The following is a 26576-nucleotide window of genomic DNA, read 5'->3' on the forward strand; positions in this document are numbered from 1 at the left end:
TCCTCATTACATTGGCAGTGCTTTAATACTTATAAAGTGATTTCACATACAGCAATTGATTTATATGAGTGGGTATGTGCAACAAAGGGTAGGTCTTCTTACCTTTACTATACCAAGAGGAAGCCTTGCTGTTTCTTTGCATTTTACCACTTGGCCTTCAGAACAGAAAAAGATCTGGGGAACTGAATTAGTTTCCTGATTCGCAGAATTGTTTTATGACTCCTATCAGGGGTGGAACTGAGTCCGGTGTAACCAGCCGGGGACAGCAGCAGGGAGCAGGTAATAGGGATCCCCTACTTCAGAAAAAGAACCTGACTGGGAGATGGGGGACGGTGTGAGGAGGGAGAGAGAGAGACTATGAATGAATGAATGAATTTCTTGGCTGGCTTTCTTGTGGCCAATAACATTTTAAAGGGAGAGGAAGAATTTCATAGCTTCTTTCCAACATAGACAGCCTGAGGCCACATTTAGGTATTCACTGAAGTATGATGTTATTAGTAAGTCCTTGGTGAATGGAAATTATTGTTGGAAGACACGGAATTCTTAATAAACATTCTAGGCAGGCTGAAGGGTACTTCACAATGTGTATCAATTTACAGGCAAAGAAACTATTTCAGTTCTACCTTCTGGGAAGACTTCAAGGGCCCAATGCTAAAATCTATGTATTTATTCACGATGATGAACTATCCTATAAGCCAATCCTGGCCTTTTTCCGTGTTCAGCGACTTCTTAGAATAACACTGTGTGGGACCGAAAAACAAAACAACGAAACCAAAAAACTCTCAACTTTTCTTCTTGTGGTTCTTGCTTGTCTCCTTTGCACTGCCTCCCTCCTCTCCACCCCTCTTTCCTCCAGCTCTGGAAACTTGTAGTAGAGGAAATCTTTAGATTCTGATCTGTATCATGAGGCCTGGGTAAAGATCTACATTCTCTTTGCTTTTGCTCTAAAGTAGGTTCACCTGCATTTCAATTGGTGTTTTTTTTTTTTCTTAATTTAGAACAGCTGATATTCTTTAGTCCTTATTCACTCTGCTTTTACTTATTTAAAACTAGTTATTATTTCTTTACAACATAATAAAGTTGATAAAAACTCAATGTGTTCTGATGGCTAATTATAAAAATACAATTGCAATAAGCAGCTTTTTATACTTTTTATACAATCATAAGTACACAAATATGAGAATATGATACACAATGGTTACTTTTTTCTGTTTTCAGTTATATATGTCAATGAGAATTTTCCAAAACAAAGCACTTGTAAGTTTAGTTTTCTAAAGACAGCCTTGCATTTCATGGTTTTGTGGTACATAATTAAACAAAAATGATTCCTGGTATGCTGTTTCCAGGATTTTACAATAGTAAACAATGATATAATGATTAAACTTGTACATGTATCTTTGCATGAGTAAAAGCATATATGTTGATAAACATTTAATGAAAAATGACTAGGTCAAAGGCCAGATGCCTTTTAAATTAATTGCCCAGTACCCTGTCAAGCCAGAGACTTACTTTCTCACCTGGGGTGTATGCCAATGCTTATTTCTTCATGTCCTTATTGTGCATTATAACTTTAGTAGTTGTTAATCTGATAGGGCAGATTTTATTCTAATATGGTTCTAATTTGATCTCATTAATTATGTTGAGTGTTTTTTCATGAATGTATGTTTTGTGTAAAACTTCCTATTGTGTGCTTTTATTCACTTATGTTTTTGGTAGTTGCTATTTTTCTTTTATAAATTCATATGTTTATATTTTAAATAAGTAGCTCTATTTGCTACAAATATTTGCTGCAAATATTTTATATTCTTTATATTCTTACTTTAATAGAACATTTGTACTTTGTAGGGATTTTTGTAGCATAAAAAATCTATTTTAATGTAGTCACATTCCAGCTTCCACTGAGGTGTCTCTAATTTAATATATTTTATAGGGTTCCATATAAGATTTTGTTTGAAAATGGTATTTATCTTCATAAACATTAACAAAAAACAGAACTCTGGCCCCTTTTATTAATTTAGTCACACCTTAACCTGATATTAAATTTTTTCTGTAGTATGACCACAGACTATATTTAGAGTCTCTCATTAATAGAAGTGTACATCATAAATCCAAACCATATTTCCTGTTCCCTTTTCAGGATCATTATTTCTTTTATTCTATTTCTTTCTGCTGGGAATGTCTTCCATAGTCTTATTATTTTTATAAAATCTTATCAGATTCCCTTTTTTAAGGGCAAGAACCAACGTGGGAATTCAGCAAATATTTGTTGTTCTGAATTGTCTTTGGCTGCTATTACAGACTTATTTAGTGGATTGGAGTAGGAAAATTTGGTGTGTCTTAAGTGCATTACTGAAAGTGGTATGACTTTTGATAAAACCATCATCCTTCTGAGACTGTAACATTTTTAATTTTCAATTTCTTTATCTACAAAACAGAGATTATACAAGAGTACTGCCAGGTTCATATGAGATTAAATAATTTTAAAATAAATAATGTTTGTAAAAGCACTTTTTATATTACAAATTTCAAAGTCTCAATTATTATTACTCTCATTTGAATATAAAATTGCATGGATAAGTATTCAAATGAATTAGGGTTTCTTTTTTGCATAATGAAATTCATATTTCCTTAACAATTGGTTAATTGAAACTGACTTGAAATTTTATACGCATATGTTGTTCTCAGTCATTTGTAAACTTTAACAGGTCATTCAAGGACAGAATCCATTCTGTGCCCTAAATGTTCCACTCTTTTGAGTTATATTCCAAACTAATAAGCTAGTGCACTAAAGTCTGTCAATTAGCTACATAGGTCTAGTAACTATGAGACCTGAAACTATTCAAACATTTTCAGGCTATCTAGACTTAAACTTATGAACACTTTAAGAAAAATATCTATGATATGTCCAATTAATTGACTTCTAGCTCATTTTCCTCTTTCTTTGAAGGATATGGATCTAACTTTGTGGTAAACATGTACTGAATAAAGAATAGATGTAATTCTGGAAGCTTCACTTCTAGATTCAAAAGTTAACATTCATCTGCTCCCCCATCTGCCAAAATCTCTTTTAAAGGAATCAGAATATACTCATTCATACAAGGGCAAAATCTTAGTCTCCATCGCCTGTCTCACCCAAGCTGTCACCAGATCCATCAGTTCTACTTCCCAAGTTGAGTCTACCTTCCATTTTCTATGTTGTCACTGTCTTATTTGAATTTTCATCATGTCTTTCACCTGGCTAATTATAGTAATTTCTTAATTGATATAACTACCTCTGACTTTTCTTTTCCCTCTTACCCGTTCTTCATAATGCCACTAAAAATACACACTTGCATTCCTTTTTTATGTACCCTCATTTGCTTTCTATTCCCAATATTCGTATAACATCCATGTTCCTCTAAAAGATCTATTAGGCTACACAGAATCTTGCCACAGCATATTTTTCCAGTTTCAGCATTACAAACAGCAAATTCTTTCAACAATCAGATTATTTGTTATTTATTGCTTTGGCTGACCCATTTAGTTGAAATCTCCTTCCCCCACTTCTAGCCTGACAAAACCCTACTCCTATATTACAACCTACATAAATGTCCCTTTCTATGTGAGTCTTTCCCTAGTCAACTCCATGGTTACAATTACTTCCTCCTTTTTTTGTGGATCCCCCACATATCAACAATATTGGTTTTTCTATATTTGCTTTGTAGTTGCTTATCATTTATTTTTACATCAAATTTGGATCTTTCTAAGATCAGACATTATGTCTTTTTCATAGCTGTACTTTTTAGTCCTTGGCACACATTTGGCCCTCTGTGTATACTTATTGTTGTTTGGAAAGTGGAGTAATGAAAAAGAGAACTCAAGTGATCTGTGAAGAAAGGGAAGGAGATCGGCATGTGAAACGGTATCCTTCACAGTGTAGGTTTTTCTTATTCTTCTCCCACAGCACTCTTGCTATTTGCAGTAAGTCTCATCACTCATGGGTTGTTATTACTGAGGTCCTCACAGAAGAAATATTATTCCATTTCTGGCTGCTCTCTGCAGCACTTATACTTCGTTATTTCCCCACGGGCTTCATGTCCTTTGGTTCTTTTCACACTCCTTTTTTCGTCAGTAGTATCTGTGATGAAGGACTGATGCCAAGTAATCAACTTTACTTCTTTCGGAAAAAAAACCCCAGTCTGAACTGATGGTGTATTTTATAGACAAAAGCATCCCTCCATATTCTCAGCAAAACCCTCGAAACATTTCAGCACAATGTGGTAGGATATGCCAATTGATGAAATGCCAAAGCTCCATAATGGAAAAATAAGAAAAGGATCAAAATTCTTTTCACCTAAGAAATTGCTATTAGTTCAAGTAGCACTTAACTAGTGAAATGAATATGCCCTGGAGCAGAAATTTCATCTTTGGCAGCTGCAATACCTAAGACCCACTGGCTGTCCTTTGTTCCTGCTTATTCAGAGAGTCTCATTTTCTAGGGAGGATGATTCAATTTGAATTAAATTCCTCTTCTTTTTTTTTTTTTATTATAAAATGAGGTGTTGGGTGAATCACATAGGGTTCTCCCACTTACAAATTCCTCATTATTTAATGTAATGTCAGTTTAGCTTACTGACATCACCCTTTGTGTTCTGCTACCCACTTTTATACTGCCAGAGTGCATTTTTACAGCATAGAACAGAGAGGAAGTGAATGTGGGCATGGGGTTGAAGAGGCAGAAGAGACAAGGTTGGCATATGGTAATAATCCTTCTAGTTATATTCTCAGGAATATGATGTAAAAATGTACTTTAATGTGTCACTAGACAAGAAAAAAATGAGGCAGGTATTCTGAGTTGAGGGAGGCACTGCAGCACTTAATGCACGACAACTGTGGGAAGGTTTCTGATAACTCTTTTTATAAGAAAAAGTTGGGTAAAATATATACATCTTCTGTCTGCTTCCACTTGAATAAAACATAATGAGTTCTGAAAGACAGACTGTGGTCCCATTTATTGTGGAGCTAGATTATGTGGTGCTGGATCAATGACATCCCCTCAGTGTGCCTACCACTAAGTAGGGGTGGTTCTTTTGTTTATTAGCTATCCAGTGAGTGGATGGCTTATTTGTAGGGTTGCCAAATTTAACAAATAAAAATAAGGACACTGAGTTAAATTTGAATTTCAGATGAAAAATAAAGTACAGTATATCCCATGCAATATAGTAAATATTAATTGCTTACCAGAAATTCTAATTTAACTGAACACCCTGTATTTTATCTAGCAGTTCCTTATTAGGATATTAGAAGTCTCTTAAATAGGCACGGATTTTCTGCTGTGGTAGAAGTATGCATTAACACAAGATGAGCAAAGAATACCAGACACATCAAGCAAAACCCCAAAACCAGAGGTCTTTAACTAGAAGGAAATATTGTCAATTATAGCTTTTTGGTCTTAATGCCCCATATGTGGATCTAGAAAGGCAAGTACAAGACTGGTTACTGTTGGATACAGGTGTACCCTGAGACTTCCCAATAAACCGCCTGAGTTTCTGCCCTGAAAAATCTCTTTTATAGAAACCAGGAGGCATATTCAAGGTCATTTATTGCAACATTGTTTGCAAGGGTAAAAAAGTGGAATAGCTGATTCGTCCATCAATAGGAAAATAAATACAAACATATGGTCTATTCTTTGATTTTGAGCACAGGGGAACGTGGTTAATATGTGGACTCTGGATCCAGACATCCTGAGTTCAAACGCCAGTTCTACCGTGTACTGTCTACGCAGCATTGTGCAAGTTACCTAACTTCTCTGTGTTTCTCTTAGATCATTTGTAAAGTAACAGTATTATAAAATAATGTATACAATATTTAATCTAAAATGAGTTATAAAATATAATATAAAAACAAAACCTCCACTACAGGGTTGTTGTGAGGGTACAATGAATTAAGGCATATGAAATATTTAACACAGTGATTGACACCTAGATTACTAGGAAACCTGGAAATGTTCAGTAAATATTAGCTTCTATCAAAATGATTACTGTGCAACAGTAAAATAAATGAACAGAAAAATATGGACAATTAAGTAGCATTTATGTAAAACAAAACGGACAAAGCAATGCTATACATTATCTGATGCTTATATATGTAGTGAATATGTGAAACCATATATTGAATGATAAATACAAAATTATGATGTAGATGTCTCAGAAAAGAAGGAGGGAAGGTCTAGGAAATAGAATAAAGTTATTTTTAAAATTGTAATTATTTTATTTAGGAAACATGAGGGCAGATCACAAAATGTCAATGTTTGGTAATTCTCGATTTATGGATATTTGTTATTATGTCCTCTTCAGTTTGCTGTATTTGTTCAAACAAATTCAAAAATAGATGGTGTACAGAGACAAAGACTTGTAGCCTATGGAAGTTCTCTGTTAAAGTCTTACTTTTTATATGATATCTGCTGAATTCATATGCCAATGTCATACTGATGAACTTTATCAAATAATTTAAGAGGTCTAACATTTATTGAAAGCCTAAAATATGCCAGGTGCATTTTATTTTATTTATTTTTATTGATAATATGATGGATTTATTGGGTTAAATAAGATGCATTATTAAAATTAATTTCACCTATTTCTGTTTACCTTTTTATTAAATGCAGCTTCTAGAAATTTTAAAATTACCTCTGTGGCTTGCATTATATTTCTTTTAGACAGTGCTGCTCTAAAAATATCTGTGCACGTGATCTAAACAGGCAGGTAGTTACATGCACAAGGCTTGTGAGTTACAGCAACCTTCCCACCCCATTCCATCCTCAGCAGCAACCCTCTCCAACTTGCTCTTCAGGTTGGAGCAGAGTTTAGCACTTAAGAATTGGGTCCTTGGGACTTCCCTAGGGTCCAGTGGTTAAGACTCCGTTCGCCCACTGCAGGGGGCACGGGTTCGATCCCTGGTTGGGGAACTAAGATTCCACATGCCACGGGGTGCAGCCAAAAAAAAAAGTTAAAAAAAAAAAAAGAATTGGGTCCTTATCCATAGAGAATAGACATGTGGTTGCCAAGGGGGAGGGGGTTGGGGGAGGGAGGTGGGGAGGGATGTATTGGGAGTTTGGATTTAGTGTATATAGAATGGATAAACAAGGTCCTATTGTATAGCACAGGGAACTATATTCAATATCCTGTGATAAACCATAATGGAAAAGAATATAAAAAAGAATATATATATATATATTTTTCTATATATATGTAGCTGAATCACTTTGCTGTACGGCAGAAATTTTTCTGCCGTACAGAAAGTAAATTTTAACGTAGCCTACTTGTCTTATATTTTTAAAAGGGTCACATTCTCTCTTCGAATAAAATTATTGGAGATAGCCTTGAGATGTTTCTTCTCCTATACTTAATTTTTAGTGAAAAAAAAGATGGAAATTCTTTTATATTTCCTAACAATAATTTCAAGAGATTTGAAGTTATGAGATATGTGTGATTTACTTTTTTATCTACATTAAAATCTGTATTTATATGTCACTGGTGTAAATGTATGGTTAAATATAATTAATAGATGAGAACATGTTTTGTGTGTATAAAGTGAAAGAATGATTACGTTCCATTTTGTAAATAGTTTAACAAAAATTTTTTACATGAGTAAAAATTGTACATCATGCCAGATACACAGTATATGACAGTTGAAGATTAGGTAAATTAAAGTAAACCATTCAGTGACAGTTTTTTAAGAAAATTATTTAAATTAATGTTTAGTTTCTGTGTTGTTATAACTGAAAAAAAATGGGATTAAACTTCACTTTGATAAATTACTTATATACAACTTATAAAACTCAATATCAAAATATTAAATAGATTGCATAATAAAGGTAAAATATTAGCACATGTGTATTTTTGATGTGAAGGAAGTCAGCATTTATCCATCAATTTATTTCTTATAATCTGTTCAAGAAAAATAATCTCTTATAATTCACTTGAAGTAGAAGGGAACTCAGTGATGAAAGCCTTTCATTTATCTAAGGCTATATATTACAGCTTTAAAAGTGAAATTGTGGATAGTTGTCCAAAAAAAAGGATATGAAAATAAAAGAACACCTGGGTGAGAATTAACTAATCGTTGGACACTTTAGTCCCCATTTTTTTTCTTTATATTATCCTTATGCATTTTTAAATTTTGATTTGAAAAGTCAGGTATGATATCCCTAAATAGTAAAAGTAAATAAGGAAAAATGAAATTTTCTATTATTAGTTTTTTATGGATATTACATTTAATTACGTTATTAATGGATAATACATTTAATCCTGGATAATACATGTAATCCTATTTACATGTAAAATATAACACTTCTCTATTTAAGTCAAATATAAAACTTCTAAATAATAGTGTCTGAAGAAAATGGCCCTTATATCTTAATGACCAATACCAAATTAAATTAATTTGTAACTAGAAAATATTACATAGAATATATACTTACACTTTAAATCTATGTTGTATCAAAATGACTCAGTTTTTGCATAAATTTTTTGAAACTAAACAGGTACAATATTCTGTTTAAGTAGGTTCATTTATAACACAAATGATGGTATAATTTCTCTACCAGAGCATAAAGTATATATGCAAATTGCATAAAATAAAAAATTTAAAATAAAATTATGAGTGAAAATGCAAAAAAGTTAAATATAAGGGAAAAATAAAATAATTACATGATCATAAAATTTCACATAATCTTGGTGATCTTCACAAATTTCTACAAAATCCTAAATAGTAAAATCTATAAGGACAGGCATTATATCTGTCTTCTAACTACTAATTAAGTCCCCTTTATTAAATCTAGTGAGAGACTCGACACACAAGAGGCACTCGGTAAATGTTTGTTAATGAATGAAGCAAATATAGAAATCAGAAATCAGCTTTTCTAGTCTTATATGTGTTCAAATGCACACACATAAATTGGTTTTAAGTTTAGACAGAGTACACAGGATAATAATTTTTTAAATCTTCATATACTTACGGGTAGAATAGTTTTATAAAATTTTGAGCAATTTTAATAATTATCTTTGTGTGAAACTATATATTCTAGCTGTATTAATTGTCTTGCATAAAAACTTCCTGAGCCTACTTAAAACAAGGGTCAATATTTTAAAACTTGTTGATCTATTTTAAATGTGTGAAACTGTACAATGTATGCCACAATTGGGAGGTTTCTTTCATAGATGCTCTGTGATGAAGCATTATCATTAGATTAATGAAATTATAGTGTGGGCTAGTAAGTAATCTATTTAATTACAATTCTAGATTAATTCCATTAATGAAATATATCTGTATGTCGTGTCCCTGTACTTAGGCTGTGATTGTCCATTATCATTCTTTTACCAGCTCTGTGAATTATTGAGTTTGGCTAATTAAATTTCATATTATGAGATGTACATTAGCATGTATGGAAGGCAATGCATCTTCTTTTTTCATAGAGATAATTTCTTGATTATTTAGTGCCTACTTAGCAAATACGCAAGCATCACGAAATTTTGTTTGCTTTCAGAAACAAACAGTCAACGCAACCAAAACATAAGCTAGAATTGAATTTCCATCAAAGAGCCTGATTCATATTGTGATAATATCCAACTGAGCTCTAATTTACTGTCTGTTCTTTTTAATGGAATACAAATTTATTACTGAAAGATCAGAGACCACATTAACAACTACACTCATTATTGTGGTAATAACCCAAAAGTGTGATTTGCAAGGAAAAGTGGAGCGTCAGCAGAAAAAATTCCTGGATAATGACTCTTCACAGTGATCAGGAGTGTAATTTATTACCTTTATATTAATTTCAGGAATTCTAAATGCAGAACTTTAAACATTGTCTTCTCTTAATTTTGATATTTTGTGATTCTCTAAAATATGTACATCCGGATCACAAATTCAGGGGATTTTTCACTTTATTCTAAAACAGCCTTCTCAAAATTTTTATTCCTAATATTTTCTCACAAGGGTGTGGAGGAGAATCAGCACAAAATTAGGATGAGCTGATGTGTTACAGGTTGGCTCTTGTACATAAAGGGTGACACAGCCTCCATTTTCCAGTAATTGTAGTTCAGGACTAAATTCCCCCTTTTAAGCTTATCTTTGATCTAAGGTCCTGATGGTTGTACCTTGCAAGTCATGAAAACAAAAATAAATAAAATAAGAAATATCTAGATGAAGAAATTCAAGTAAATATTGCTATTTGGTATAAAAATGGTATTCAATTTACACCTTGAACCTTTTGCATCAAAGAGGAACGTTTAGAAAGGATCATTTAGTTCAGCTGTACTGAGGGCGTTTCCTGAGTTTGTCAGATAGCTGTTGGGTTTTGAACATCCATTTTATTTCTGTCTTTTGTGTTAGATGAACAATATTTTCAACTGCACTAATATATCAGAGTTACTGATTCTTTCAAAGTGAGTTGCATAAATGTTTCACTTCAAAGCATTTTAATACATACATAATACTTCTCAGTCTCCACGCCATGAATAACTAGCGATCTTTCTGCTGCTGCTTGTTCCAATATTGCTTTCACTTCGCAATTAAGTACAGTTCCAGAGAGGGCTACTGTGAGTGGGTAAGGCCCAGTCTTTGGCACGTATACCCACAATTAAAGTCAGGGCTACCTGCCTGTCATGCAAGGTACAGAGAGATGCATTAAAACTAACAAAGCGATAAAAGGGACCTGAAATTGAAGCAGTTTAAGAAATGACAGTTTAATGAAAGCAGTGTAAAAATACCATCACTCTGATGGAAAACATCTGTTCTCCACAAATCTTGAATGATGGAAGGTTGTGCAGCTCTTGAGGAATGTGTTGCCAGTCTATGGTTATATCAACAGCAGGTCAGGCATGGCCTGTCTCCTTTAATATCATAGCTATGACTGTCCAAATATATACTGTTCCAGCTAGTGCTTTGTCTTCAGCATTGTAATAGGTTTAAAGCTCCTTTCTTTTCACTGTTTGTAGGACTTTTTCATTGGAGTGTGGGAATAATGCTACTGAACTATAAGGAGAAAGAAAAAGTATATCATTGAGAGCTGTTTGTAAAGCAAAAAAGTTCATAAATATAATGCTGGTTATTATAATAATCAAAAAGAGACACTTTTTGATTTAAGATCTGTGCTTTAAGATCTTATTAAATTATGGTTGCCATCAATAGTTTATGATTACTTTTGTTTTTATTCGAACAGTCTTCACCCCTCCCAGCACCAAATCATTTATTCCAGATAGCAAAAATTTATTTCAGGAGATAAATGTTTATAACAATGGTACATTGAAGACCATCATTGTGTGATAAAAGGGTTAAAGTGTTTTTCCATGGCATCTGAATTACTATGACAGACTTGCACAAGAGAGAGGACAAAAGTTTATTTATATTCCAAATTGACGACAAGTAAGTGGATTAGTGTCATGCCCCAAATTTGAAAGAAAATTAACCTAACACTTTCATTTAAAAATCATTATTTTTTCCTTGTTTCTTATTCATCAAGTTTTTTGAACACAGTTTATTTTTGAAATGAAATTTTACAGGTGAAAAACCTATATTATGGAATAAAAAGTTTTCTTGGAGGTAAGAAAAAAATGAATTACTTCTCAGCAACAAAAGTAGTTAAATCAGGTGCTATTCAGACATGGTAAATGTTTAGTTATATATGAGTTTAAAACAAATGTAAAAATTTTAGTTCTTTAAGGAGTTCATCTCTGTATTTATTCCACTGATGGAAATGTTTTCCCGTTTTTCCCCCCGGGAGGGAATTATCAGGTCTATCATGGCAGTTTTAATCATTTATTCAATCTTGTCTACTACATATCTAGAATTGCACTCCACTGAGTTTTCATGAATTGTGGGGTGGGATGGGTGAGGACAGGATTATGAATATAGTTACTGTGTGCAAAATATGACTTCCTTATTTTTGTGTCTCTCAGTACTTTTTTTGCAGAGCATGAAAAGTGATAACATAATTTGCATGGCTTTAGTTTATTAATCTCTTTTCTGTGATCCACACTTTGGTGTTATCACAGGAAAAGCTTCCCCATGCAAGTTCAAGCTTAACTTGCCTTGATAATTTTGGGTTATCCATGGACCACACCAGATTTTTTCAGGTGCCCTTAGGAAATCTCATATTCATGAAAACTGTATTTTAGAGGGGGAGCTCACAGGTTTTCTAGATTATATACAATAGTGACTTACATGCTGAAATTATTTGATGAAATAGTGGTTATTTGGAGACTTCTCAACATTCTTATGTAGCAAAAATGTTTTTTTGTATAATTTTCTATGCTTATGATAAGCGGAATAACCCAAATGTGAAACTAGGTCAAAATTTTTATCAACACAGTTTACTTCACTTCTGTAATCCTGCCCAACCATACATTTTCCAAAACAAATCTAGCTTAATATTAAGGTACAAGTTACCCTTCATATTTAGGAAAGAAAATTTCTGTGGAGGGTTTAAATAGAAAAATATATAATAATTTTTTGACAAACACTATTAAAAATAATTTTTTATCCAGCACTCTTCCATTTCCAATGATATTTATCAATAAATTTTCAGGATATATCAAGAAGAAAAACTTAACTAGGTGCTAAATATCCTTAACAACACTCTTTAATATCTGACCTTTAGGTCAGGACAGTGTATAGGATTTGTCAATTCAGGCAAAATGGATTTTCTGAAAGCATATCAAACAATAATAGAGTATATTTAGTTTATAAATAAGCTATCAGTTTTACAAGGCCATGTTTAACTTAAATAGTAGTAAAGGAAAATCTAAGAGTTGGTTGATAAGTGATATTCTATGGATGCTATTTCAGTATGATAATATTAAATATAAAAAATGATAGTTAATATATCCTAAAATGCTATTATCCCATCTCTGCCTCAGTTATATTAATGTTTCTATCAGAATTATTCTTATATATTTCATTTCTCTTGCATATCTGAGTAAAGATTTTGCTTCTTTCCTCTGCTGGTAAAATGATGTGAGGCAGTCTGCCACTTGACCCTTACCATTTACATTCCCTTTTACATAATTAAGGATTCATAATTTCAAGTAAGCTCAGTATATTATCTTTCATTCTGAGTAAACTGCAGTTTACATTTAGACTTTTTACTAATATGTTAACCTTTTCTGTGATAATCTCTCTTTAAGTCTTCTTTCCCTCGGCTCAAAAATAAGGAAGTGTTTTACATAAATCCCCTATCTTCACACACAGAGAGTGTGGGGGTAGAGTGTGTAGTTTTAGTATAATACACCTGGCTTAGAATCCTTGCTCTCTCCACGGTGTTGGTGCAGGACCTAATATTCAGTAGTGTCTCATTAGTTTCCCTTTTTTTTCTCTACTACACCCACTTTATCCCCTTTCATTATTTGCAGCGTTATGACAGTCTTAGAGAGGACAACATATTGTAAGCAACCCTTTATGGCATTGTGATTTCACCACCATCAAAATAAAAAATTCAAAGCCATGACAGAGGCAGATTTAATTTTTACTCTATCATTAATACAAGCAAAACAAAGTATCACTTTCCAATTCCTATTTTTCTTTGTAACCCTAAAAATTTGGTCAATGTGTGAGGCTTTAGCCGTATCTCTAACAAAGTCATAACGATAATCTACTTCTTAAGACTATTACCATATTAACATTCACAATCCTCTCTGAGACTACTAGGTAAGCAATTTTCATGTGCATTATTATGCTTAGTTTCCAGGGGCCAGATGCCCTATGGGTCATACTCTTCTTAATCTCAGGAGATTGAGATAATGACTATCACATTGCATGTTGCCTATCTAGAATCTTAGACCCATCAATTACTTACAGCAAACACACACACAGAAAACACTCTGTGTGAGATTCTAAAGCAGAAGCTATCATCAACTTGAGTTACTTTGAAGAATACTCCTTAAAGCTAAGACTGGAGAGCAGATACAGGAAAGGGAGAACACATTAGGCCTCTGAGAGACAGTAGTAACAGTTGCAAGGACATTTTAATTTGTTTAAATTAGTTTTTAACTCTTTCATGATAATATTTTAAAACACTGGTTTTAAAAATAACTTCTAAGTCAAATTTTACAGCAAATAATCTTATTTCTAACACAACTGGCCATCCAAATAAAAAGTGGGACTATAAATTAAATTAACAATATAGATTAGAATAATTTCCATTGCAGTTGTACTTTAAACTAAGGTTAACTAACTGAGAAATTATTTTTAATGCCTGCACTTGCTATTGGGGAACTATTACTATGGTTTTAAATTTATAGAACTTTCTCTATTTCACTCTATATAGATTCAGTTAAAATAAAATTATAATGGCATACAGTTCCTGATATTGCATTTTTCCTTTCAATAAATTATTTAATGTTTCCCTGTTATGGAAAAAAACAAACAAACATTTCTTTTCCCCTCCCTACCTCCTTTAAACAGTAAGTCAAAATATACCTGGAAATTTTAGTTACCAGAAGGAGATTTTAGTCAATTATTGGAACCAGTCCCACATTTTATGGCAGGAAAATGTTGCTCATTAAAGACACATTACAATGTGTCTTTAATTCCTTCTTAATTTATCTGGTTACATTTTCCTGAATAATTAATATCCCCACTATTTGAAGGGCTATAAGTCCCTCTTAATCAATTATCCTCTTTATATATGTAGCTGTATATTATTTTGGGAAGTTTTCTTCTGCCTTGGAAAATGTTATGGCATCTGGTGCATAATTGTACTATGAGCAGCATGGGTTAATCTTCACATCTCTTGGGACAATAGCTGTTTGTCAAGTCAAATTTTCAGATTTTCTCTAACCAATCTAAATATGTGTCAGTGTGAGTAGCCTTATTCAAAATATAAATCTCAAGTGCAGCTTAAGCCATGTGATTTATTTGTTATTTGGTATACGTATCAGCTTTGGCATAGTGTAAAGGAGCACAGCATCTCACAAAAGCTACATAATTAAATGTTTCCAACCAGTTTGTTGTTATGGGGCTTATGTGTTTTAAAACGCAGACTTTACTTTGTAGAACTGTTACATTTCTGAAAACATGGTGGTCATGTAAAGGTGGGATGCACCACTATCAAAATTTTTTTTCTTTTTAAAGTTACTTCCCCCCTCCCCTTTTTTTTTTTAAATAGCTACATTATTTATTTATTTATTTATTTTTAGCTGTGTTGGGTCTTCGTTTCGTGTGAGGGCTTTCTCTAGTTGCGGCAAGCGGGGGCCACTCTTCATCGTGGTGCAGGGACCACTCTTCATCGTGGTGCGCGGGCCTCTCACCATCGCGGCCCCTTCCCGTTGCGGGGCACAGGCTCCAGACGCACAGGCTCAGCAGTTGTGGCTCATGGGCCCAGCCGCTCCGCGGCATGTGGGATCTTCCCAGACCAGGGCTCGAACCCGTGTACCCTGCATTAGCAGGCAGATTCTCAACCACTGTGCCACCAGGGAAGCCCTCAAAATTTGATTATCTGACTACCTAGTGATTTTGTCTCATCGTTCATAAATATATAATATTTAATAACATTTAATATCTTTAGTTATTAAATAAAGTCACACTCTGGTAAGCATTCTGACAAAGAAGAAAATTTACTTTCTATTTTAAAGAGAGAGCATGAGAGAGAGCAGACTCTAGGATACAACTGTATCTCCTTTTTTCAATTTTTCAATATCATAACACAATCATTGGACTGAGATCAGGAAAGTATAGAGTTATCTTTCTTTCAGACTGTGTCTGTGTATATGTCTGAGCACACATACACCTAGAAAGCTAGTCTTTCTCTGTAGAGAAACATATTTATTTGTTTCACCATTTCTGTTAGTATTGCATGAGTGTTAGGTATTAAATTTAAGGGGTCCCCCCAAAAATGTTCATCCTCATTTGACCTGTTTTAATAAATCAGTTTGGGCCTGCCTAATTGATTGAGAGGGAAAGAGAGTAAGCACGAGTGTGAGAACTAGAGTGAGAGTCAGAGGAAAAGAGAGAAAATATGTAACTGTGCAGTTCATTTCCATTGAAACTGGGTATCATTAATTTTTTTGGTATAATAGAATGTAAAAATGATTGCAGTGATATAATTGCATATTCTGTCTGGAAATATTTTTATGAATGATACAATTAAAATTATTGGTGGGCAAAAGACCAAGAGTAACCAATACAATATTGAAGTAGAACAAAGTTGAAAGACTGATACTATACAGGTTTTAGATACTATAAAGCTACAGTAATTAGGACAGTGTGGTATTGGTGAAAGAGTAGGCAAATAGATCAATGGAACAGAGTAGAGAGCCCAGAATTAGACCCACATAACTGTAGTCAACTGATCTTTGGCAAAGAAGTAAAAGCAATGCAGTGGAGCAAAGATAGTCTCTTCAACAAATGATGCTGGAACAACTGAATATCCACATGCAAGAAAAAAAATGAATCTAGACACAGACTTTACACCCTACCCAAAAATTAACTCAAAATGGATCAGAGATCTAAATGGGAAACACAAAGCTATAAAAACTCCTATAGGATAACATAGGAGAAAACCTAGATGACCTTGGATATGGTAATAATTTTTTAGAAAAAATACCAAAGGCATATAAGATTTTAAAAACTTCTCTGAAAAAGAAAATGTCATTAGAATGAAAAGACAAGCCACAGATTGGGAGAAATATTTGCAAAACACTTATCTGATAAAGGTCTGTTATCCAAAATATACAAAGAACTCTTAGAGCTCAATAATGAGAAGACAACATAATTAAAAATGGGTCAAAGACTTTAACAGCCACTACTATAGACTGAATGTTTGTGTCCTCCCCAAATTCATATGTTGAAACCTAACCCCCATTGTGGTGGTATTAGGAGGTGAGGCTTTTGGAAGGTGATTAGGCTATGAGGATGGAACCCTTATGAATGGAATTAGTGCCCTTGTCATTGAGTCCCCAGAGAACTCCCTCCCCCATTCTACCGTGTGAGGACGCAGTAAGAAGACAGCTATCTATGAACCAGCACATGGGCCCTCACCAGACACCAGATTTTCCAGAACCTTTTCTTAGGCTTTCCAGTCTCCAGAATTGTACAAAATAAATGTTTGTTGTTTACGTAACCCAGTCTATAGTGTTTTTCCAGTAGCAGCCTGAGCAGACTAAGAGAGAACTCTCACCAGAAAAGATACAGAGATGGCAAATAAACAAATGAAAAGATGCTTCACACCATATTCACCAGGAAAATACACATTAGAACAACAATGAAATACCACTGCACAACAATTAGAATCACCAAATCCAGAGCACTGAGAACACCCAACACTGGTTTTGATGTGGAACAACAGAAACTCTCATCCATTGCTACTGGGAATGTAAACTGGTACAGCCACTTTGGAAGAGTTTTGTTGTTTCTTACAAGACTAAGGGTACTCTTCCATACAATCCAGCAATCACTCTCCTTTATATTTACCTAAGGGAGTTTAAAACCTATGTCCACACAAACATTTGCACGTGGATGTTTTGTAGTAGCTTTATTCATAACTACGAAATCCTGGAAGCCACCAAAATATACTTCAATATGTGAATAGATAAACTGTGGTATATCTAGACCATGGAATATATTAAGCACTAAAAAGAAATAAGCTGTCAAGCCATGAAAAGACATGGAGGAACCTTAAATATATATTACTAAGTGAAAGAAACTAATCTGAAAAGGCTACATACAGTGTGATTCCAACTATATGACATTCTGGAAAAGGCAAACTGTAGAGACAGTAAAAAAAAAAAAAAAAAAAAAAAAAAAAAAAAAAAATCTAGGGTTGCCAGAGATTGTACCGGGGCAAAGAAGATAAATAGGCATAGTACAGAGGAATTTAAGGCTGTGAAAATACTCTCTATGATACCATAATAATGGATACATGTCATTATACATTTGTCCAAACTCAGAGAATGTAAAAACCAAGAATGAACCATAAACTATGAACACTGAGTGATTACCATGTGTCAGTGTAGGTTCATCAGTTGTAACAGATGTACCCTCTGGTGGGGGATGCTGATAATGGGGGATGCTATGCATGTGAGGAGAGGGAATCTATGGAAAACCTCTATACCTACCTTTCAGTTTTGCTGTGAATCTTAAACTCTTAAACTGCCCTAAAAATATGAAGTCTTAATAAAACATTTTTTTAAGTCAGGAAGACCACAGTTTAGGATATGCATGTATTTTTTTAAAGTGTTTAAAATATTTTCTTCAGTGGTAGATAATATAGGTGTGTGTCACCAAGATTCTAATATACTAATTTAACATAAGAATCTTAGAAAATTGAATTATCTTCTGGCAAATGCTTCCTTCCTGTTATCTGCCAATTTATGTATATAGCTTTATCAATAGTAATAAGTGTTAAATTGCAATGGATAGTGCTATTTTATTTGGAATCACATCATATTGAGGATATTTAGCTTTTTAATGATGTGTATGTGTGTGAAATGAGCTGCTCTTTATTTTTAGAGGACCATAAATTAATAAATTTTGGCTATTTTAAGTTCACATTTAGGTATTTGCACTTTGGGTGTATATTATATATTACATATAAATATATTACTGATGATAATATTGTTATAGTAGTTAATATTTATTGTCTACACAACACACATTCTGTTTTTATAGTCCAAAACATCCTATTGAAAAAGGTACTATAAATAGCTCCTATTTTGAAGATGAGGAAACTGAGGCACAGAAAAAATGTCACCCAACTAGCACATGGCAAAACTTGGATTTGACCCCGAGTATTATGATCAACCCATGCTCTTTACAATGATGTAACACTGCCTCTAGATCTCAACATGAGTGTCTCACTCGAGACACGTTTGGAATCATTCCTAAAATCCAACAGATGTTTAGAGTCTCATCATTTTTTTCTTGGGATATAACCCCTGAGTAGCACAAAATATTATTTAACACCACTTCTGTATTTACATCTGTGATTTCACAGTTACCTTAGTTCTCTAAGGAAACATTTTCCAATCATCTTAGTCTTACAAAAGTGTACTTCTAATCATTATTTGATAACATATGTAACAAGAGAGTTGCAGTCATTAATTTTGAACTAATCATGTATACTAGAGTAGGATATATTATAAATTTTCTAGTGAAAGTAATGTCAAAATTATCACAATTTTATGATTACAGTTCTCCTGAGTCATATTTATTTACATATAGCATATTAATCATATTTTGGTCTAGCAGTTGTTAAATATTTTTCTACATTTTCATTTAAAAGTAATTAAATTGTGTAAACACTTTTCTAAAACAGCCTCAAGCCCATAAATACTACATAATTATATAGGAAAATATATACTATTAGTGGAAATGTAGAACACATACTGTGTAAAATTTATATTATGCCTATTGAAAATAGATAATATTTGAATAAATATCCAAAGTAAAAGTATAAAAATGAAATTAATGAGGTCCAAGTTGTCAATAATTTTTGCCATGGATCGTGCTTTGGTGTTATATCTAAAACTAATCATCAAACCCAAGGTCATGTAGACTTTCTCTTGTTTTGTTCTAGAAGTTTTTGTTTTGCATTTTACATACAAGTCTATAATCTGTTTTGATTTAATTTTTATGAGAGATGTAAGATCTCCATGGTCTTTTTTTTTTTTTTCTTTCTTTTTTTTTTGCATGTCGATGTTCAATTGTTCCCCCACCACTTCTTGTAAAGATTATCATTTCTCCTTTGCACCTTTGTTGAAAATCAGTTGACTACATTTGTGTGGATCTTTTTCTGGGCTTTTGATTATGCTCCATTGATCTGTGTGTCTATTCTTTAGACATACCACACCATCTTGATTACTGTACCTTTATAGTTACACTTGAAATCAAATCAAGAACTCCAATTTTTTCTTCTTTTTCAGTATTGTGTTGGCTGTGCTAGGTATTTTGCCTTTCCATCTAAACTTTAAAATTAATTTGTCATAGCTACAAAATAGCTTAATGAGACTTTGGGATTAAATTGAATCAATAGATCAAGACTTGACATCCTAACAATACTGAGTCTTTCAATTCATGAACTCATGATTTGGTATCTTGAGGAATATATATTTGTCTTTCATTAAATTTTGACATCAAAATGTGCACATAAGTTATAAAAGTCAAATAAGAGCTTTAATTTAAAAATAAACTATTGCTTTTATCTTTTAATGTAAGAACTGAGTAGCTTAACAGGTAAATTGTTATCAGAGTTTTCCCTTTTATTAATTTATTGATATTAGTATAATTCTCAAGTTGATTTTTTAGAGCTTTAAGCTATTTTTGTTCCTGATTACTACCTATTACCCAATATATATTTTAAAATTGAAATGAAACTTATTTCAAAGTAGATGTAGCTTGTTGTAAGATATTGTTTATCATGGAATATCTCATTGCAGTGTTCTTATAGAAAAAAGACATGAAAATCAGTCTATATCAGCATACAATTATTATTTTAATTCACATTTTGCTGATTCAAACCTATTGAATCAGAGCAAGACCATTGAATAGATTACTTCTATTAATAGCATCCATTACATGATTCAGGCCAAAAAAAGTGATTAAAATATATCCATGAACACCATAATTTTCATATACAATTCTTGTTAAGTGGAGCATGTCAAAATTATTTTCTCCCATAAACTAAGCAAAGCATGAGGCATCCTTAATCTTTAGAAACTAACCTCTTTTGAAAAAAACCTCTTTTCATAAAGAATCTCACTTTTAAAATTCTCCAGATTATAATTTTAAAACATGACTACAGTTAAAACTTTCTTTTTCATAATCAGAGTATTTGAAAACTCATTTTTAACTTTAAAAAAATCAATCTTAATGATTAGAACTTTGATCAATGATCTATGAAGTCTGTACTTTACCATACATGTAAAGTACAATTTATCTTAAATTAAAATGCTGCCTTATTTGACAAGACAATACAGTGTTCGATGTCATGCCATGAATTACATGGGTATACTTGTCAGTATAAATTTTCTGGCAATGGTAATAAAGAATGCTATCATTCATTTTATTACTGGAGACAGTCATCGTTTCTCATTCATACTAATACGGCATTTCCATTACTTCTTACAAAAGCCTTGGCAATGCTTCAAAATTAGTATTATTATAAAATATTCTATTACAGCATGGTAAATATATGACTTTCTTTTCTATTATGTTCACAACCCTCCAAAGAGGACTTTATTTTGATTATACTGATCTACTGTCAAGTGAGAAAAACTGACTTTCAGATTTTGCCTTACTGAAAGAATGAATGGCTTTTTTCCTAGAAGTCATCTCTTACATCAGAGTGCTTTGTCACATTGCAGGCTTTGTTAGTGACTTCTTCGCTTTCACTTTAGCACTTAAATGTAAAGCTTCTTTGGAAAGGCGTCAACTGCCTAGACACATGGTAATATGTTTAGAAGTTAAAGGTAATAATTAACATGTATCAGATATTTTAGTAAAAATAAAAATCTGAAACATTAAATTTTTATTGAGGTATAGTTAATGTACAATATTATATAAGTCTCAGGTGTACAACACAGTGATTCACAGTTGTTAAAGGTTATGCTCCATTTATAGTTATTATAAAATGTTGGCTATATTCCCTGTGTTGTACAATAGATCCTTGTAGCTTATTTATTTTATACATACAATAGTTTGTACTTCTTAATCCCATACCCCTATCTTGCCTTCCCCCTCCCTTCCCTTCCCCCACTGGTAACCACTAGTTTGTTCTCTGTATCTGTGAGTCTGTGTTTTTTTCCCCATTTATTTGTTTATTTATTTATTTGTATTGGAAGTACAGTTGATTTACAGTGTTGTATTAGTTCTAGGTGTACAGGAAAGTGATTCAGTTAAACATATATATCTATTTTTTCCAGATTCTTTTCCTTTATAGGTTATTACAAAATATTGAGTATAGTTCCCTGTGCTATACAGTAGGTTCTTGTTGGTTATCTATTTTATATATAGTAGTGTGTATATGTTAATTCCAAATTCCTAATTTATCTCTCCCTCCCACTTTCGCCTTTGGTAACCATAAGTTTGTTTTCTATGTGTGTGGGTCTATTTCTGTTTTGTATATAAGTTCATTTGTATCATTTTTTTTTAGATTCCACATATAAGCAATATCAAATGATATTTGTGTTTCTCTGTTTGGCTTACTTCACTTAGTATGATAATCTCTAGATCCATCTATGTTTCTACAAATGGCATTATTTCATTCATTTTTTATGGCTGAGTAATATTCCATTATATAAATATGCCACATCTTCTTTACCCATTCATTTGTTGATGGACACTTAGGTTGCTTCCATATCTTGACTATTGTAAATAATGTTGCTATGAACATTAGGGTGCACGTATCTTTTCGAATTGGTGTTTTAGGGGTTTTTTTTTTTTTCATACCCAGGAGTGGGACTGCAGGATCATATGGTAGTTCTACTTTTAGCCTTTTGAGATGCCTCCATACTGTTTTCTACAGTGGTTGCACCAATTTACATTCCCAACAACAGTGTATGAGGGTTCCCTTTTTCCACATCCTTGCCAACATTTGTTATGAAACTCATTGATTTTTAATTACCAACAAGAATGAGTCCTAAAAGTAACTTTACTTATTGAAGAGTTTATGTTCCCTTGCTAACAGTAGTAAGAATGAGTATTGCTCAGCACATGCTTGACAGTGCTCACAAACATACTCTGCCTATAGTAGTCATTACATATAACTGCTGTTAACTACATTTATTTTAATAGAGTAAAACTTCAAGACGCTAATATTATATACAATTTTTATTCCATACTGAGTTTTTAATGGATCTATCAAAATACACAAAACTTATTATAACAAAAAAGGCAGCAGTTTTGTTTGTGTGTGTTAGAGAGGAAATAGGGTGACAAAATGTAAACAAAGATTAGGAAAGTATTTGAATGTGCATACTTTAAAAAAGAATCTTAGAATCTGTGACACATGATGTCTCAATTATATATTGATCATCTACTTTGTAACGTGCAGAGGGATAAAATGATAACAAAATATTCAATAGGGTCTTGGAGCTCATCATTTAGTTTTTCTCATCTTGGAGTTTTCATACTCAACTTTCCTTATTTCCAAGTCTTCCTCTTTGTCACTCTGATTACATTTTCTTGATCTTCAAGATAATCTTTAGTAATTTGATTCCCCTCCCCAAGTAACCAGTCTTTTAGACCTCTATACACTACAGAATGTTCACTTCCATTTTCCAAGTGGGAGACATGAGTAGATATTCTTGCATTCCATTCAAATAACTACAAAAATTGTACAGTACTCTCGAGTTTGACAGTTCTCAATCTTGAGTCATTTTCATCATCAACTTTCTCCATTCTCCCTTTTAAAGTATTAACTTTATATTTCTTTGCAAATGACTTTCTCCTCTTACTACCTTTTTAAAAAAATGGAATTAAATGGTTTATTACATATACAGAAAAGCAAGACAAGCATGGCTTCAGCTCCCTGTATCCCTAGTGCCACAGAACGATACCGAAAAAGTTGGGCCAGATGACAAATGACATGAGCAATGGGTCATTTTTATCATTGAGTACTCACCTTTAGATTATATTCAAGCAGTTTTATACCCAAAAGAGGGATGGGACAGAAAGGGAAGGGAAGTCAAAGGGAAATATCCTTGGGGCAGCCTTCCATGAGATAGAGAGCCTCTGCAAGATAGGGAGGTGACTTATACATTGCTCCCACCATGTTCCAAGGATGATCATGGAACATAATATCAAGACTTGGATCAGCATGTAGTTAAGCCTTGCCTATGTCTGGCTTATATGGAAATGGGCAAGATTGCCAGGGCTCCACGATGGATCTATTTTCCTATACTCACATAGCAATTCTACTCTTTATGTTTAATTTTCAGTCCAAGGCTAGGTTTTCATTATTTCCTGCTTATGTCTAGTACTGTTTCTCCAGTAATTCCCATAACTAAAAGTTCCCTCCAATCTCAAACCATTCTTCCTTTTGATACTAGGGATAGCTATGTGGAGATCAAATCTAAGGATAAATTAATCTAATCAAAATCTATTTAATGGTTTTGCATTGCTTTTGGATTAAAGTAATGCAGCATCCATACTTTTTAAGGATTCCACAGTATCTCCCCAAACCACTTTTCTAATTATTTCCAAACAACTACATTACTCCAGTTAATCTTATTGAGTCACCAGTTCCTGAGGATTTGTTATAACTTGGCACTTTTATTCATACCACTTCCCATGCCTGCAGCAATTTTGCATATCAGTATTCTCTCCAACAACAAATATCCATCACAAATAATTCCTTCTTCATCATACCTTCTTTGAACGTTAGAACTAAACTTTCCCATTTTTGACTTCCAAGTGTCTAGTTATAACCTTTATGTGATATATTACTGCTGACTTGTTGTATTGATATTTTCACATATAGAACTTGTATCTCTTCTGTGTGAAATATAGGAATTATGTTACTTTTTATTTCCTCCTAGTTCTTAGTACATAGGCTATGCATAATAAAAATATGCTCAATGAATTCCAAATGATTTACCATCGGTTCCAAATTCAGGCAATATTTGCTACCTTTGTTAGTTAAGCATATGATCTCATGATCAAGAGAACAGTTAATATCAGATAACTACCTTACAGAGAAATGTTATGCATGAGCTCATTAACTGTATGTTATAACCAGCCTTGCTTTATAATTGCTTATTTACCCATAATTTACATTTCTTTTCTTCATTCAAAGTGGATAAGAGCAGAAGTACTGCTTTACCATTTATTTGGATTCCTAATCTGTTACAGTTTGAAGCTAGAACATTGATGGACCCAGGGCATACATATACGTGCAGCCTAGTATATTATTGACTCTTTCTTTACCCCTAATGAGGAATTCTAACCCTCATTTAGGTTCCCCAGAGCCAATAACATTTATGACAAGATAATCTCAGAAAGTTGACGTGAAGGAACAAAGAGGACTAGATAGGGAACAAGGAAGAAATAGGAAATAGGATACGTTATTGATTGATTACCCCTCTGAGCAACTAGGAATCTATTATGATGAGGAACCTCTCGAGAGCCATGTAGAATAACCACTTCAGGATGGTTCCTCTGAAAGCTGAGAGGCTGGAGCATTTATCCACTGACTTACATCCTTCATCGATTAGAGAGTACATTGGGAGTGTTAACACTTTCAAAATTCTAGGGACGGCCTGGACAAGCTTTCAGGAATTCCATGGCCCAAAGGCAGAAAGCTGAGAGTGGGAAGGGTGTCTACAGTCACAGAATTTATTCACAGCAGCTTTAGCTAAAGTCAGATGTGACCCAAGATGATGTGCTGTGGTTACCAGTAGTGTTGGCAATACCAAAATGACTTCAGGGTAGTTTGGGAAGCTCCTAAACAATCTTTTATGTGTATTTCCAAGATGCATCAGTTACCTGGTAGTGTCCAACTTTGTAAAAATTCTACTTTATCCTCATAGTTGATCACTCTGATTAATGGACACTGCTGGGTTCATGAAGCACTGAGTCACTTCAGCTGTGCCCTGTGGTTAAAATTCTCTTTGTTAGGCACCTCTTCTGTTAGCTTATTGCTAAGCTCATGAAGAACAATTGCCTGACATTGTCTATATTTTCACTGAGAGTAATAAAATTTGCAACAAATCACTGTGTCCAACAACAATAGCAATGGACTTGTGCTTGGTTGTGTCTACCAAAATATTGAAGTCATTTTGTGTCCCTGTAGAGTTGAAAAAAAGTCTTGTCTTTTCTTCCTTAGTGTTGCTCTTCCCTCACATGGCTACCAAAATATGGCTGCTTTTTATGATATTACGAATGTTAGCTCCAAGAGGGAAGGAATTTTTCTTTATGTTCAGTGCTATATTTCCAACATGTAGAAAAGTACATGGTATGTATTAGGCACAATTTTTGAATGAATAAATGAATGTCTTACATAATTTTTAGTGGAATAGCTCCTTTATATTTCTGCTCACAGCCCTCTTTCTCCCCTTAGGCCCAGATATTAATCCATATTGGCAGGAGTGGGGGGGGGGCAGGAAAGGAGGTATACCAAGACACAAATATGAGTAATACATATCATAATATTTAAGCTCTGAAATTTACCATCCGTGGCATTAAAACGAAGAAACCCTGCATAAGAAAATTAATCATATGTGGGCTGTGACCCTAATGTTTGAATTCCAGTGGTGGTAACTAGTGGGCATGAACAAAATCTGCTGCATTTAAACCACATTTAATATTTATTTTTTTGCCATACTTTGTGGCTCTGCTGCTTTATATTTAAAAAGGGAAAACTGCCTTTGTGGAGGAAAAGGTTCAAGTACTTTCTCCAAAAATTATTTTATTTTACTATAAATGGAATCATATATTTTGTGAGCTTTAAGGACCACTGCAACCTCTGAAATTTTTTAAATGGAAAAACATAGGCCCCAAACATAATTTATTTCTCTAGGGACATATCACTGAGACATAACATGATCCAGTTCCTAAATTGCAATTTATTGCTTTTGTACTTCATATTTTCCCTTAAATTCTTAAAA

This window comes from Balaenoptera ricei, chromosome 3 (assembly GCF_028023285.1).
Source record: "Balaenoptera ricei isolate mBalRic1 chromosome 3, mBalRic1.hap2, whole genome shotgun sequence".
In the NCBI taxonomy this organism is placed as follows: Eukaryota; Metazoa; Chordata; class Mammalia; order Artiodactyla; family Balaenopteridae; genus Balaenoptera; species Balaenoptera ricei.